General features: G+C 45.3%; 1 long non-coding RNA gene across 1 annotated transcript; it reads right to left on the bottom strand.

Annotated features, from left to right (window-relative positions):
• Positions 1-8,791: 8,791 nt before the first annotated feature.
• On the bottom strand, positions 8,792-10,362 carry LOC121465100. The gene is made up of 3 exons (XR_005976615.1): positions 10,348-10,362; positions 9,461-9,538; positions 8,792-8,849 (listed from the first exon to the last, which is right to left on the bottom strand). It is a non-coding gene; the product is annotated as an uncharacterized LOC121465100 (long non-coding RNA).
• Between the last annotated feature and the right edge of the window lie 1,520 nt (positions 10,363-11,882).

The raw sequence follows: 11,882 nt of genomic DNA on the forward strand, positions 1-11,882 counted from the left end.
CCTTTTGTGTTTTGCCTCTAATTCCATCCCCTGCACACATAGCAGGAGCTCATCATCCCCTCCTGTTTAGATACTGAAGTAGTTCGGAATTTGTTTTAGAAGAGATTTTTCCCTGTTTAACATTAACGTCATGGGCATTTTATGTATTGTCAATCACTGACCAATATGATCTGTAATACCCTGCGCCCCTTACTTCTCTATGCTGCGAGCTCCACTCATGGATTTACACTCATTCGGAGGAAAAATCTCCTCTATTCTCCTAATCTTTACTTGTTCAAGCACAACCTAGAACTCAGAGATCCATCTGCCTCTGCCTCCGGAGTCTGGGATTAAAGGTGTGTGCCAACCATGCCCAGTTTATATTTTAATTTTGATGTTTCCCTTTTTCCCCCTGTATGTTTCTTTAGGTTAACTCATGTTATTTTTTATTATATCATCTTCACTATCAATTTATTATGTTTTTTATCCAGTTATTGGTTGTCCCAGTTTTTCCAGTATACATCTCGAATTAATCAGATTTTGTACCAAACAACATTTCCCCAAAAGTATTGCAAGGTCCTTTACCTGTATGTACCCAGTACCACCATCCTTGACCTTTTGCTAATGTTACGTGCATTTTACTTTTCACATGGGGTATAAGCACACGCTTCTGTGGATTTTAGACAGATAATATAAGCAGAGTTAGGTATTTTATGTCTTTACAGTGCTTACGTTTGCCACCCTTCCAGCCCTCTTCCTTCTGTCTGCAGATCTGAGTTTGTGGGAAGATGCTGTACCATTTTCATAGATTCTCTTCCTGATAGACCCCTCCTGCTGTGATATTAACCTAGTCTGAATACGGGGTGAGTCTAAGGTTAGTTGTTGGGGTTCGCAGAGCACCAAAGGCTTCACACTTTCCTCTCTCACTCTGTGTTTGCCTAAAAACGCCATTTTTCCTTGGTTCATGAAAGGTAATTCTTCCAGGTACAGGATCCTTTTCTAACAGGTGTTTCAGCCACTGATTGCTCTATTGCTTGTGTCATTTTTAAAAGCAGAATGTTCTGGAATTCTTGATTCCTCCGTGTGTCTGTCTTCTCTTGTTGCCCTTCTAAATTTCCATCTTTGCTCCCAGAATTTTGAATATGCTATAAAGTAATTTCTCTCTTTGGCCAGCTTTGGTATGTAGCCTTCTAGTTTTCTGAGCTTCCTAAACAATAGTTCCTGTCATTAACTTTGGAAAGCTCTCAGCCACTGTGTCTTCAAATATATCTCCTACCTGTTTCATTTGATGCTGTTACACAACTCTGAAGTTCTTTTCCCCTGAGTGATTTTTACCAGCTGGCTTCTGTTGAAGCGGCAACCACAGAATGTCTCCCATGGTCACTGGTTCTCCTCTTATCTGAATCAAGTCTACTGTTCAGCCTTCAGAGGGCTTCTTCATCTCTGTTGTTATATTTTCATGACGAACATTTCTGTGCCTGTCTTGCTGTGAGTTCCAGCTCTACTGAAATTCATTAGGTATTGTGTGTTGTCTGTGTTTTCATTGGTGATGTCAGCATTTTAACCAGAATTAATTAAAAATTTAACAACTGGGGCTGAAGAGATGGCTTAGGGTTTAGTGGCACTGACTGCTCTGGCAGAGGACCAAAGTTCAGTTCCCAGCACCCACGGGGCAGATCACAGTCATCTGTTAACTCCAGTGCCAGGGATCCAGCTCCCTCCTCTGGCCTCCTCTGGCACTGCGTTCATATTATACACATACACACATGCAAGCAAAACACCCATACATGTAAACTAGAAAGCAATGTAAACTTTGATTAACTGTGCCATGTCTGTCTGTTTCTGTGTCCGTTTCTTTGTGGCTCAGTGTGCTGTCCTTGTTTTCGGTCACACCCACAGCCTGCTGCTTTCACACAGGGGAAGAGCTGCACACTGACAACAGCGCCCTCACACCACAGGGTTTCCTTATCTAAAACCCCCACACCCCACACAACAAACCTTCATATGAGCCTTCAGAACAGATACCCGCCCAGCAGCCCAATTGCCTGAGTCCCGATTGCTCGAGTCCTCTGAAAGAAGTCAGTGCGGCTTCGTGTTTAGCCTCCTAACACTAAACCGAGGAAGCTGTTCAAGCTCTCATCCAAGCCATTCCTTATGTCTGGAGAAAGAGCTCCCCTGTTGTGCCAATGGCCTTCTGGCCTTGCAGAAACTTCAGTGGGAAGCTGAGCTCCAGGCTGCTGTCACCCCTTTCAAGGGAAAACACAAAGACAGGAATGGGCTTTGCTCCCCTCCCAACTGCCTTTCCCCCCACCCCAGCCTTCCCTGGAGGTTTGCAGACCACAGCTGTCTGTGTTCTTTCACAGACACCTTCCTTCCCAACTCAGTGATCAGGGGCTGATGGAATGTGTCCCTGGGTGGTTAGCCATGTTATTCAGCGCTGGGACAATTTATCTTAAGGCTCCATGAAGTCGTTTCTCTTTCCCCGGGAAAATCCTTCTTGCCTTCCCTTTGGCTGAGCAAACAAGAAAAATTCCAAGTCTTGAGTAAGGGGGAAATCAAGGCTTTATTCTTGCTACCATGCATTATTGGATCGTGGCAAAGAACAGTTAAAGACAGGGTTCCCAAACTGTGAGACTCCGGAGATGGAACGGATTTTCCTGGGTATCTGTGGAGTCTGAAGCAGTCAAAAGGGTGCCAGTCAGAGGGGTCCCATCTTTCTTGGACTTGATCACGAATTTAATGAACCGCTTTTCCAGTGACCGTCATTTCCCGTCTCCGACAGCAAGTGATGCGGGAAGCCAGGCTGGTCTGCCAAACGCCTGCAGATGGAATTCTTTGGGTAAAAGGAATGCTAGCTATGCTAGCTTCAATCTCCTCAGGAAAGAGTGTCAGCATTTTGGTGCCCGAACTGACTGAATGTGTGCAGACTGGGCGTTGCAGTGCCGCAACACCCAGCCACAGGTGACGCTGCCTCTTGGCTCTGCCAGCACTGGGCTGCAAAACACAGCCTGATCCTGGCTCCTGAGGCCAGGGACAACCACCAGAACCCCTCTCAGTGTTCACGGTTTCCACTGCCAGAAGAAAAAAAATGCTGCTGATTTTTACATGCAGCTAATTATTGCAGTGTAGGATGGTAAAGGCTACAGTAGTCTGTGTGCCTGAGAGTGGGCATGTCGACACGGGCTAGTATCAGGAGTTAATCTGACTGGACGTTTGCTATGGCTATGTGTCTTGGACTATTGAGACTATTATAACCATCTGCCCTGCTCACAGTGGCTTGTGAACAGCCTAGGGGATATACCAAGATGAGGCACAAACTGGTTCGGAATTGGGTGACGGCTGGCTCCTGACTCACCCATGACACCTTGCTGTGTGGTCGAAAGGTTCCTTGTTCCCTTGGGCCTGTTTCATAAAGACACCAAAACCATTTGTAACCACCTCCTAAGGGCCCCACCACCTAATGCGGCACCTGGGGCAAGGATTTCAACAATGGAAGGAGAGCACACACTCTCAGATGGGAGCACTCCCTCAGTGCACAAAGGAAGGAGAGCACACACTCTCAGATGGGAGCACTCCCTCAGTGCACAAAGGAAGGAGAGCACACACTCTCAGATGGGAGCACTCCCTCAGTGCACAAAGGAAGGAGAGCACACACTTTCAGATGGGAGCACTCCCTCAGTGCACTCACCTAGCAGTAGGTATTCTTTACGGAGTGACTGGCTTTCAGAGGGTTTCTCTTTATTTTTAAAAAATCATGCAAAATTATTTTTTAACTATTTGTAAATTTTGGATTGCATTCTCACTACCCACTTCATTCTCCATCCTCCATCCCTTCTCAAATACCCTTCCCTGCTTGGTCTTTTTCAAGTTTTTTTTTTATTATTTTAAACAATATTTAAATTTAGATATATTTTGATTATATTCTTTCCCTCCCCACCAGTTCATCCAGATCCTCTTCTCCTCCCTAGTTATCCAGCTTTTAGCTATTGTTTTAAACAACCCCAAAACCCACTGCAAGAATAAAAATCTAGAAAACAAAATATAGTAACACCCAAAAAGAAAAAAAACCTCCCAAATTCTAGTCAAACAATGACAGTTATTTGTAACCAGAACAAACGTCAGTTCTGTGTTAACCTTTACCCTAGTGTCTAGGTTTACATTCATTCAGTCATTCATTTTTTTTAATTTAACAAAATAAAATACCATAAGATAAAACTAAAACTAGCACATCGAAGGTGGACCAGAAGAACCTACAGGACAGAGCCCACGCGAAGGCACAGGAGTCAGAGACCAGCTTGCTCTCTTACTCGGAAATCCCATAAAGACACTCAATGGAAGCCACAACACACATGCAGAGGACCTGATGGAGACCCATGCGGGCTCAGTCTCCGTGAGTTCTTATGAGCTTTGCTCACGTTGGCCTAGAAGGCCTTGCTCACCTTCATCCCTTCTGGTTCTTACACTTTCTGCCTCCTCTACCTTGGGATTCCCTGAACTCTGAGCAGAAGGCTCCTATGGAGGCATGGAGACATCCTGTTTAAAATTGAGTGTGCCAATGTCTCTCACTCTGTGCAATGCCTGCCTGCGGGTCCCTCTACACCAGTTCCCATCTGCTGCAGGAGGAGGCTTCTCAGATGATGGTTGATCTATGAGTCTAACAGACTATCATTAGGAGCCAATCTATCACCACACTTCCTTTTTTTTTCTTTTTGAGACAAATATTGTTTGGTTTTGTCCTAGTCTCTGGGCTATCTAATCTCAGGTCCTTGGTCACCCAAGCAGCGTTGGATGTGGACTCCATCTTGTGAACAAGTCTTATGTCTGATTAGTTGTTGGTTGGTTACTCCCACAAGCTCTGTGCCGTTGCACTAGCATAATCTTGCCAATGGGACATCATTGTAGATAAAGGGTTTGTGGCTGGCTTGGTATCTACAAGTGGTATTGTCTCTTTCGATAGCAGCCAGAATACCTTCCCGTAACAAAGACACTGGAATGTAGGGCTGAGGGCTCTATGCAGCCACTACTTCAACACTCCCATGCTCAATGAGTTGTGTAGGTGTTGTCTTCCGCAATGGGACCTGTAAAGAATCAGCCATACAACATGGCTGACACTTCCGGATTCCAGGGCCATGCTTGTGAGGATAAGCTCTCAGGCAGAAGTGCCTAATGGCCCCGGGAATCTTAAAGGACCCTGGTACCCCACGTGCAGCATGGTTGCATCATCTACGTATGATGCAGCTGCATGAGCCCTTGTGCGTATGCGTGAGCTCCATCATCTGCCTATGAGGTACCCATGCCATCCCCTGTGCGCATGCGCTAGGCAGCCCTTAAAAGATGGAGGCGCCATCTTCAGGCCCCTACCCTCCCTCCCTCTGCACACCGACCTTCACCAGGCCTGTTTACCGCCCCCTGCCCGCCAATAAACTCCTAAGCGGGTTTGTTGCGTGTTCCATGTTTCCTTCTCACTCACGTGAGGTAATTTTAGGACCTCTCTGAAATTAGAGCAACCTATAGTCCTTTGTTTGGGTTTTTTTTTTGGGGGGGGGGAGGTTTAATGATTTATTTAACTTTATTTTTTATGTGCATTGGTGTGAAGGTGTCAGAACTCGTGGAACTGCATTTTCAGACAGTTGTGAGCTGCCATGTGGGTGCTGGGAATTGAACCCAGGTCCTCTGGAAGAGCAGTCGGTGCTCTTAACCACTGAGCCATCTCTCCTATATAGTCTTAATAGCTTTGGGCTTTGGTTGTTTGGGGATTCCCATGGGATCCCTTTGGACAATAACTCAATTAGATGTAACCCTAGCCCAGTACTGGAAACTTCATTTGGTGACAGGAGGTGGCAAGTGGGGCCTCTGTCACCCCCATTATTTGGCAATTTCCTTTAGAGTGCATATATATGGGTTCTACTATGTCAGGTTTCCATACTAACCCTCAAATGCCCTTTGATTTTTACTGTCTCTCCCCATATTCCCTCCTTTCCTCCTTCCCACATCCCCTCCCTCTTACCTTGATCAATTCCAGAACCCACCACATCTATCCATAAATATTCTATTTCCCTTTCTTAATGAGATCTACCTGTTACCTCTAGTCCCTTACTCTATACATACCCTCTGAGGTATTGTCTTCTGTGGATTGTAGTTTGGTTATCATTGACTTAAGAGCAAATATCCACTTATAAGCAAGTACAGATCATATTTGTCTTTCTGGGTCTGGGACACCTCATTTAGAATGACTCTTTTTCTAATTCTATCCATTTGTCTGCGAATTTCATGATGTCCTTTTTTAAAAAAAACAGTTGAATAATACTCTTTTGTATAAATGTATGTTTTCTCTATCCATCCTTCGGTTGACGGACATCTAGTTTGTTTCCAAGTTTTGAGTAATTCCAGCAATGAGCGTGGTTGAACACGTGTCTCTGTGGGAGGATGACGCATCCTTTGCAATTCAGAGGTTTAGACCTCGGTGTCACGGCAGGAAGCCTGGCAGCAGACAGACAGGCATGGACCTGGAGAAGAAGCTGGGAGTTCTCCATCTGGATCAGCAGGCAGCAGGAAGAGTGAGCCACTGGACGTGAACAACTGGAACCTGAAAGCCCATCCCCAGTGACATGCTTCTTCCAACAAAGCCACACCCACTCCACCAAGGCCACACCTCCTATTAGCGCCCCTCCTTTTGAGCCAATGGGGGCCATTTTTATTTAAATTTCTGAAGATCCCAATATTCTAAGGTGGGAAAAGAAGCCAGTTTTGGGGTAAAGCCCACAGTCATTCTTTTGCTGGATTCTTTGTAGAGTCTCTGGCTTCTCTCCTAGGTCAGCTAACAAGCATCTTCCTTCTCCCCACGGATGTCTGCCATATCTCCTTAGTTCTGCTTGCCTTGGGAAGGGAATTCAGCTTTCTGAGTGACTTAGAATGGCAGCGTGAACTTGACACTTGTCCTTGTTTTCTGTTGTTCCTGAAAGTATGGAAGTGACATTATTCCCAGCTCTCTAGCTATCCAAGCAGGAACGGCGACAGACATGATAGAGGACTTTAGGCCTTTTATTTTACATTTTCAACAAAGTCTGGAATGGAAACGGTCCTTTGGTGTCCCTCTGAGATTTCTGTAGGTTCCTGAAGCTGAACTGCAGGTGACCCTGTGGCAGCACAGCCTCCTTTGTTTGTTTCCTTAGTTGATGGGAAGAATCTGTTATTCAATAATTCATCATGAAGGGATTTTTATTCTTTTTCAGTTTTTATTTAACTTTTATTGCAGATACATAAGTGTGCAAGCCCATAAGATATATAACATTTCTCTGAAAGTGTATGGAACCTACATGAGGAAGCTTCCTGAGACTCACTTGGTTCACAAAGCCGGCCTTGAGGAACTGCTAGGCCACTGGCATCTCCGGCAGGAAGAGAAGAGGTCACAGGAGCCAGGGCTTCCTGAATTGACCTCCGTATTTCAACACATTTCCAAGGATAGTCATTGCATGGCTGCTGCATGGCTATGCACAGAATTCAAAGTGAAAACATTGAAAACGCATTTGAGCAGAGTACGTATCTAGAAAGGTCAGAGGATTGATGATGGAAAGCCGGGTAAACCTCAACATCTCCCTCATAAACACGAATATGTGTTGAAAGTCATTCAGAACAGTGCTACAGGTGCAAGGCTAATGACACAAAAACAGTCTAGAAAAAGACATAAATTATATATATTAATATATAAATTATATGTATGTGAGAGCTTGATATTTAATAAAGGTGCCAATAAAAAGCTGCATAGACACTGGCTTATTGAATACATTACCACAAAAGCTAACCTTTTCAGGGAAAATATGTACTTATTATATATTACACATCAATAAAAACAAATGCCAGATAGGTGAATAATAATATATAATAAATATACTTATTCTTTGTATTGATATAGTGTCAATTTTCCCAAGCAAATGTCTTATTAATTATTTGGGAATTTCATACAATGCACCCCATCACACTTATTTCCCATTCCTCCCAAATCCAACCTCCCACCCTTGAACCCCCAACCCCCCCCCCCAAAAAAAATAGAAAAGGAAAAAACCATGTACTGCATGGTTAAACTCCCAGTGTTCAGCCCCTTAAAGAAAACTGAGTGTGCCCCACACACGCACTGGTGAGAAGCCATCAACTGTGAAGAGCTATCCTTCAGCATCTTGATCACAATTGTAGGACTTCATATCTGGACTATTGTCACCTTTAACGTCTCTCATTCTCAGTTATGAGTCTGCAGTCATCAATACCACGGCCAAAGACGCTTCCTTGTCCATAGCAGCTGATAGCAGCATGGATCATGGACATGAACATGGTTTCTCGCGGCAGCAGGACCCACAGACACCAACATGGCTTCCAGCAGCATCTCAGACCACGGAAGTCTTCAGAGGGCCTTAATTCAGAAAATGAACTATTCTTTATCTTGGATATCGAGTCAGGGTGATCCTATGGTTGGGCAGCATGTCGGGGTGGGGGGTGGGGGGGCAGAACCTGAGCAAACTCCAGAGTGCAGGACACCATGCTTCCCTGGGTACTAGCCTAACCAGCCTCCCTGCTGGCTCGATCAGCATGACCATTGTATTTGCAGTCTTGGGGCAGTGTGGCATCTTCTCACAGCTGCAGGAGTGGCCACAGCTGCAGGGGCCCTAGGCCTGCGGGGGGGGGGGGGGGAGCAGGCCTTGGTCAGGGCCCGCGGGGAGGGGGGGGGGGCAGCAGTAAGGACCAGGTCTACTTAGCAACGACAAGCGCCTTTGTCTCGGCAGGCAGCCGTGCTCCTGTACCTGTTGGCACCAAGTCTCTAGTTCTGTTCCTTTCAGCCCTGGCCACTCTGTTCTGCCATCTTCTTTCTTCAAATGTCACTTTTTTTTTAAAGAAAGGAAAAATAATTCAGCTTCTCGAAATTTCTTTTTTGTTGGCTTGTTTTTTTTTTAAGTCTGTGGCTAAGGAAGTCTTTTCTAACTAAGCATGTAAAATTCAAAAACTTAGAGAGACTGTTAAATCTGTCTTTCTAAGTAAAACCTTCACTATGGTCAAAACAAATTTAAAACAGTGTTTAGTCTCAAAAAAATTCTCTATCATATAAATATTTAAGAGACAAAGGGACAATGAGATATTTACATCATCTATAGCAAAGTCCAATGGACTATTTTTAAATACTTCTTCTAAATAAGAATTTAAATCATCGCCAAGGAAACTCAGGCAAGGATTTGCCATATTGGCAGAGATGAACCGAACAGTATTGGGGAGGGGACCTCATGATGGTTGGAGTATGTCTCTTAGGGTAATAACCATGTATCATGAGCTAAATGGCTTTAAGCAAAATAAAAAATGTAGTCTTGTCATACTGGGTACTAGAGGTAAAAATCAAGGTGTTAGCTGGGTGTCTTAGTTAGGGTTTCTCTTGCTGTGAAGAGACACCAAGACCACAGCAACTCTTATAAAGGAAACCATTTAATTGGGGTTGACTTACAGCTCAGAGGTTCAGTCTCTGCTCTTCATGGTGGTGTGCAGACAAACATGGTGCCGGAGGAGAGTTCTATGTCTTGATCTGAAGGCAGCAGAAGCAACCGTGTGTAGCTTGAGTATATGAGACCTCAAAGCCCACCCCCACAGTGACACACTTCCTCTGACAAGGCCACACCTACTCCAACAAGGCCACACCTCCTAATAGTGTCCCTCGCTCTGCACATGATCTTAGCCAAAAGGCCGAGAAGCGATGTGTCCCTCGCTCTGGACCAAGCATGCAAACCCGTGAGTCTATAGGGCCATACCTATTTAAGCCACCACACCTGGAGATGTCCTTCCCAAGCCTGTCAGGCACCATCCCTGCTGCTTCCGGCTTCTGGTGATCTCAGATTCATCACTCTGATCTCAACTCCAGCATTACAGGTGCACCCGTGCGTCTGCGTCTTCCTGCAGCCATCTTTCTTTGTGTCTGTCTATATCATTTCCTCCCATGCTCAACTGTTGAAGACAGTCCTTCTATGATGCTCCTTTGTTTAATTTCTTGTTAACGAGATCCTCATATAGATGGTAATTTTACACTTAAAGTTTACCATCTGCATTTATCAAATAGGTGAGATGAAAGAAAGTGTCAGAAAGCTTTCTGTCCATCAAGCAAGGGCCTATAGTGTGGCAGTTTAAATGAGAATGGTCCCCGTAGGCTAAGACATTTGAGGGATAGGTCCCCAGTTAGTGGCACTGTTTGGGGGAGGTGTAGGAGGTGGCCTTGCTGGAGGAAGTATGCCATGTGGGATGGGCTTTGAGAATTCAAATCTGGCCTTTTCCAGCCTCTCCCCCCTCCACTGCCCTCTGTCCTCTGTCTGTGTATGTGGCTGTTCCAGCTTCCATGACTACCTGCTGCTAGCCTTCTGGAACCGTAAGTCAGAAGAAACTCTCTCTTCTGTAAGGTGCCGTGGTTGTGGCATTTGGATCGCAGCCACAGGGAAGGAACTGATGGAGGCAGTGACCTCAGAATGGAAAGTCACGCGCACGTTTCCGTTGGCACTGACTTAGACACAGTCCCGCTACCTTGCTAAGTGAAAGAGTAGGCTAGAAAATCTCAATACAAAACACTAGTAGACAACTTCAAAGCGGTCCTGGTTACTATGGGGATGGGGGAAGCAGAGGCTCCACCACTGTTAGCTAATTTGTCAAATGTTGCTTATAAATGGGATCTCGCCATTTTCTAACCTACTTTCTTGTTGCTCGGCCGTCTGGCAGTCTGCTCAAGATAACACTTTTATAAGCTCACGCTAAGGAGCTCTTTAAATGGGAGAGATATAAAACTAGTTTATTGGCACTGCTAATCGAAGCACTATTACAGAAACATACACACGCATGCACACACACACAGAATCAGTAAAGCTCATGCTCCTCTTCCTACCAGGAAGGGAATGGACTTTGGAAAAGAGAACATTCCTCTGAGGCACAGGGGAAACACAGCTAACCCAAAACAGAAGTCACCACAGCAAACCTGACCTTAACATCAGAGCTCTATACTGGGTAAGAACGCATGGATCGCGCCTAAGATTTAAAAAAGAGCAGAAGAGGGGCAGAAGGATTGTAAGAGCCAGAGGGCTGGGACCACGGCAGCTAGGGTAGCTTCCAGACCTGACAGGAAAACTATACCCATGAAATCTCAAAATTATGGTTGCCTAAAACAATACCTGCATAATGGCAACACCAGTTGACATGGGAGTGTGGATAGAGTGGGGAGAATCTCACGAGGACCCGCCTCTACGTGGAGAGCTATAGGCATTCAACAGCTGAGGGAGAATGTGTGTCCTCCAGGGCCGAGCTCCATGATAGGTTATCCAACCGCAAATGATCAGTCCTAAACACAGGTACATATGACCAACACTGAACAGAAGTGTGCTGTGTATGTGCGTGTGCGTGCATGTGAAACAATAAGAGATCATGAATTTGAGAGGTTATGAATTTGAGAGAGAGTGTAGATGGGGAGGGCTGGAAATGATGTAACTACAGCACTCAGGCACGAAACTCAAGATCTTAAAATTTTAAATAAAAACGTTTAGTGCATCCCTACCCTCTCTATAGAAGTTTATGGGAGGCCAGAGGTGACACAGGTGTGGGAACAGGTCAAAGGAGCCCACAGTCAGGACAGAGCTCAGCCAGCCCATCCCCAAACAGAAAGGATCCTACCACGGGGACCACTGAAGCTGAAGTGAGCCACGCTCCCTCTGGGCTTCTTTCTTCCTCTGGAGTGAGAGCGGCAACACTTCGGGATTACTGTAAGGGCTTTGTAGATGAAGTCTTTGGAAGCTATTGGCATACTGGAAAACATCGCTCGCTCGCTCGCTCGTTCCCTGCCTCACTTGCTCATTTATTCAACTATGCCGTACACGCATAATCCTAGGTTCTGGGGACTC

This window comes from Microtus oregoni, unplaced genomic scaffold, assembly GCF_018167655.1.
Source record: "Microtus oregoni isolate MIOR12 unplaced genomic scaffold, Mior012 000029F_ref0000214, whole genome shotgun sequence".
NCBI classification, from domain to species: domain Eukaryota; kingdom Metazoa; phylum Chordata; class Mammalia; order Rodentia; family Cricetidae; genus Microtus; species Microtus oregoni.